Source organism: Nicotiana sylvestris, chromosome 5 (genome assembly GCF_000393655.2).
Source record: "Nicotiana sylvestris chromosome 5, ASM39365v2, whole genome shotgun sequence".
NCBI classification, from domain to species: Eukaryota; Viridiplantae; Streptophyta; class Magnoliopsida; order Solanales; family Solanaceae; genus Nicotiana; species Nicotiana sylvestris.
In genome coordinates, this window is record NC_091061.1 from 167,837,898 (window position 1) to 167,843,247 (window position 5,350).

Here is a 5,350-nt window from a genome sequence, read left to right on the forward strand (position 1 = left end):
TTACTTTCGTTTCGTAAAAGTGTGAACCCTTTTTATCCTGCAAATTTAATAAAGTTCTTTTCTTTTGTCCCATTTTAATTTCTGGTTTTGTCCTTTTTCTTTCTGAACAGTTCTCTTTTTACTGGTCCTAATGACATGGCATGCACAGCGGATCTTCGACCTAGTCTAATAAATCAATCTGAATCTGACTCAACAATGCAAGAGGTCGTTTGTGATAATGAATCCGAATGTGACGAAGGAGAAGCCTTCGAAGAAATAAATCGAGAACTGTGCCAATTTGAAGAGAAACCCAAGCCTAACCTAAATGACACTGAGGCTGTGAACCTAGGAGACGCTGATAACATCCAAGAGACCAAAATTAGCATCCACATTGAGCCAAATGTCAAAGCAGAATTGATCAAAACTCTCAGGGAATTCAAAGATGTTTTTGCATGGTCATATGATGATATGCCTGGATTGAGCACCAATTTAGTGGTTCACAAATTGCCCACTGACCCGGCATACCCTCCGGTCAAGCAAAAACTAAGGAAATTTAAAACAGAAATGAGTGTAAAGATCAAAGAAGAAGTGATTAAGCAGTTACAATCGAAGGTCATTCGGGTCACTCGGTATCCCGAATGGTTGGCCAATGTAGTACCAGTCCCAAAGAAGGATGGAAAAATCAGGGTGTGCGTCGACTACCGCAACCTTAACAAAGCAAGTCCCAAGGATAATTTCCCGTTACCCAACATTCATATCTTGATCGATAACTGCGCTGGGCGCGAGATCGGATCCTTTGTGGATTGCTATGCGGGATATCATCAGATCCTAATGGACGAAGAGGATGCTGAGAAGACAGCATTTATTACGCCATGGGGAACCTACTGCTATCGGGTAATGCCGTTCGGTTTAAAGAACGCTGGGGCAACGTACATGCGAGCAATGACTGCTGTGTTTCATGACATGATACACAAAGAAATAGAGGTGTACGTCGATGATGTGATCATCAAATCTTGGCGTCAGGAGGACCATGTGGCAGACCTAAGGAGATTTTTCCAAAGACTCCGGAGGTATGATATCAAGCTTAACCCGGCCAAATGCGCATTCGGGGTTCCATCAGGAAAGTTGCTAGGATTCATCGTCAGTCGACGGGGGATTGAGTTAGACCCATCCAAAATTGAATCCATCCGAGACTTGCCACCGCCAAGGAACAAAACAGAGGTAATGAGTTTGCTGGGTAGACTCAATTACATCAGCAGGTTCATCGCTCAACTCACAACAACTTGTGAGCCCATATTTCGGCTACTGAGAAAGGATGCTGCAGAAGGTTGGACGACAGAGTGTCAAGAGGCTTTCGACCAAATCAAAGGGTATCTGTCCAATCCACCCGTGTTGGTCCCACCTAAGCCCGGGAAACCCCTAATCCTTTACCTGACAGTCTTGGAAAATTCATTTGGTTGTGTACTGGGGCAACATGATGACACAGGAAGGAAGGAGCAGGCCATCTACTATCTTAGCAAGAAATTCACAGTGCATGAGGTCAAGTACACTCAACTCGAGAAAACATGCTGCGCCCTAACTTGGGTAGCTCAGAAGTTGAAGCACTACCTGTCTTCATATACTACTTATCTCATATCCCGCTTGGACCCATTGAAGTATATCTTTCAGAAACCTATGCCCACGGGAAGGTTGGCAAAGTGGCAAATTCTGCTCACAGAGTTTGATATCATCTACGTAACGAGGACGGCCATGAAAGCCCAGGCACTGGCAGACCATTTGGCAGAGAATCCCGTTGACGAAAAATACGAGCCTTTAAGAACGTATTTTCCTGACGAAGAGGTGATGCATACAAATGAGTTGGAATTACCCGAGGAACCGGGTTGGAAGCTTTTCTTTGATGGAGCGGCAAATGCAAAAGGGGTTGGAATAGGGGCAGTACTCATTTCTGAAACAGGACGGCATTATCCTGTTACGGCCCAACTGCGCTTCTATTGCACTAACAATATGGCCGAATATGAGGCTTGCATTCTGGGTCTGCGCTTGGCTGCTGACATGGATGTCCAAGACGTCTTGGTCTTGGGAGACTCGGACCTCTTGGTACATCAAATTCAGGGTGAATGGGAAACACGAGATCTAAAGCTCATACCATACCGACAATGCTTGCATGATCTGAGCAAGCAATTTCGATCGGTGAAGTTCAAACACATCCCGAGAGTTCACAATGAGGTTGCAGATGCCTTAGCCACCTTAGCATCAATGTTGCACCACCCTGACAAGATGTATGTTGATCCTCTGCATATCCAAGTCCGTGATCAGCACGCCTACTGCAATACCGTAGAAGAAGAAGCAGATGGCGAACCCTGGTTTCATGATATCAAGGAATACCTCAGAATGGGGATATATCCAGAACATGCCTCGGGAGACCAAAAAAGAGCCCTTCGGCGTTTGTCGAATGGTTTCTTCCTCAGTGGAGGAGTATTGTACAAAAGAACCCCGGATTTGGGATTGTTGAGATGCGTAGATGCCAGTCAAGCAATGACGGTCATGGAAGAGGTACATGCGGGAGTTTGTGGGCCACACATGAGCGGATATGTGTTGGCAAGAAAGATCCTTCGAACAGGGTGTTATTGGCTAACCATGGAACACGACTGTATCACTTTCGTGAGGAAATGCCATCAGTGCCAGATACACGGAGATTTGATTCATTCTCCGCCAACAGAGTTACATACAATGTCAGCACCTTGGCCGTTTGTGGCATGGGGCATGGATGTCATTGGGCCTATCGAGCCAGCAGCGTCCAACGGTCACAGGTTCATTCTAGTGACCATTGATTACTTCACCAAATGGGTTGAGGCTAAAACTTTCAAATCAGTAACTAAGAAAGCAGTGGTGGACTTTGTTCACTCCCATATCATCTGCAGATTTGGGATCCCAAAAGTGATCATTACGGATAACGGTGCGAATCTTAATAGCAGCCTGATGAGAGAGGTGTGCCAACAATTCAAGATTACACACCGCAATTCCACCCCATATCGTCCCAAGGCGAATGGAGCAGTCGAAGCAGCCAATAAGAATATCAAGAAGATACTACGAAAAATGGTGGAAGGGTCCAGACAATGGCACGAGAAATTACCCTTTGCTTTGTTGGGGTACCGCACTACCGTCCGGACCTCCATAGGCACAACTCCTTATTTGTTGGTGTATGGAACTGAGGCCGTGATACCAGCGGAGGTCGAAATTCCATCCCTCCGAATTGTCGCTGAAGCCGGGATTGATGATGATGAATGGGTAAAAGCTCGATTGGAACAGTTGAGCCTGATAGATGAGAAAAGATTGGCAGCAGTGTGCCATGGTCAACTGTATCAGAAGAGAATGGCAAGAGCATATAACAAGAAGGTGCGCCCCAGGAAGTTTGAGGTAGGGCAGCAGGTGTTAAAGAAGATCCTCCCACATCAGGTCGAAGCAAAAGGCAAATTCGCCCCAAATTGGCAAGGGCCTTATATCGTGACCAGAGTATTGTCCAACGGCGCTCTGTGTTTGACAGATATCGAAGGTAGATGTGTCGACATGGCTATCAATTCAGATGCAGTCAAGAGATATTATGCGTAATTTCTTTAATTATGGCAATTTTTGGTTTATTTGTTTGTATTTGGCATTTGATGGATAATGAGATGACGGAGGCAATTCTTTCTTCTATCCAAACACTGTTTAACCCTTGCTTCCCCCTTTGAGCCTTAAGTAATTCTTTCATACCCCTCTTTTGGAATCACTAATGGAAAGGACATGAAAAAAAAAAAAAAAAAAAAGAGGAAGAAAAAGAAGAAGAAAAAGAAGATGAAATCATAAAGAAATACAAAACCGTGGGAACTACGTTTGACCTGATTCCTCAAAGAGGATACGTAGGCGCCTCACGGCTCGGTCATAGTATGCATCATAATAAATATAGGATGCATAATGTACATAGTGTGCATAATAGACACAGCGTGCGTAATGCACGTAGCACAACATAAAAGTAAAAAATAAATAAATTCCCCAAGCAAGAAAACTGGGGCAGAAGTTATGTTTTAAGTTCCAACAAAGGTTTGATTCCAAAAGTTGTAGCACATCACCCTCCAAGTTGTTTTCATTTTTTTAGCCTTCCTTCAATCCCACACCAAAACCAACATCGACATCCAAAAGACCTCCCGATCAATGTTCGAGAGATGCCAAATCCGGCAAATAAGGCCGAGAATGATACACCGATCCCCAGCAAAGAAAAGGATCGTAAGACTGGGAATGAGTTGATAGTCAAAAGAATCTCCAGAAGAGAGGATCATATCTACAACACCCCGATTCCTCGAAAAGAAATAAAATGAGAGAGTCTCATCGGTGAAAACCTTCACAGGCACCGAGAGGCGATGTAAGATGAGGGATATGAAATGAGAGAGTCTTATTGGTGAAAACCTTCACAGGCACCATAAGGCGCCGGGAGATGAGAGAAAAGAGAGAGTCTCATTAGTGAAAACCCCTCGAAGGGCACTATGAGGCGACAAGATAGAGCAGCGAAACCTACCACATTCGCAACAAGATGAACATCCATTTATCATCCCCAGCAAGTCAGCCCGTCGGACAAATCAATTGATACAAATAGACTGGGTCGGGAATCTATGGTGCATGTCATGATCACGGGGACCAGTTGTGTCATCCAGATAAGTTCTTTTGATTAGCTCCTCCCACAAAATATTGGTTCACAAAGTTTTTCTCTTTTCCATATCTTTGTTTTTCTTTTCCTAAAAATGTGTCTTTAAAGGATTTTTCAAAGCTTACTACCGGAAATCGAAGGGGAATTCATCCAATTCAGGAGAATACAAACAGACCTAAGAGCCGGCCCCAGGCAATGCAGGGACATGTGCTCGGAAATTTTGAAAGAAGTAAGCTCCAAAAGGGATTGGTTGCGGGAGGTAGAAGTGGACTCCCACAGAATATGCTTAAAGAGAAAGCAGAAAAGGGGATAAATTGAAAACCATATCCCCAGCAGGCTAGAGACCCCCAACAGGCAACTTTGCCTGCCAACCAATTATGGGGACAAAGAGCAAGAAAAGGGGAAGAGAGAAAAATGGCTCGCCAGAAAGGCACCCTCTACCACCACGACTAAAACTGACTAAAACCTTTTGTCTTTTGCAGGAGAGCAAAGAATTGATGACGGCAACAAGATACAATGCCATGGAAGTTACCAAAAACCGGGGCAGAAAATTTTCTGCCGATTGTCGAAAATTTTCTCGGAAGAACGGGGAAACAATTTCAATACTTTCAAGTTCTAGGTCGCCCACCAGTATAATGCGGGAATACATTTAAGTTCTAGGTCGCCCACCAGTATAATGCGGGAATACAT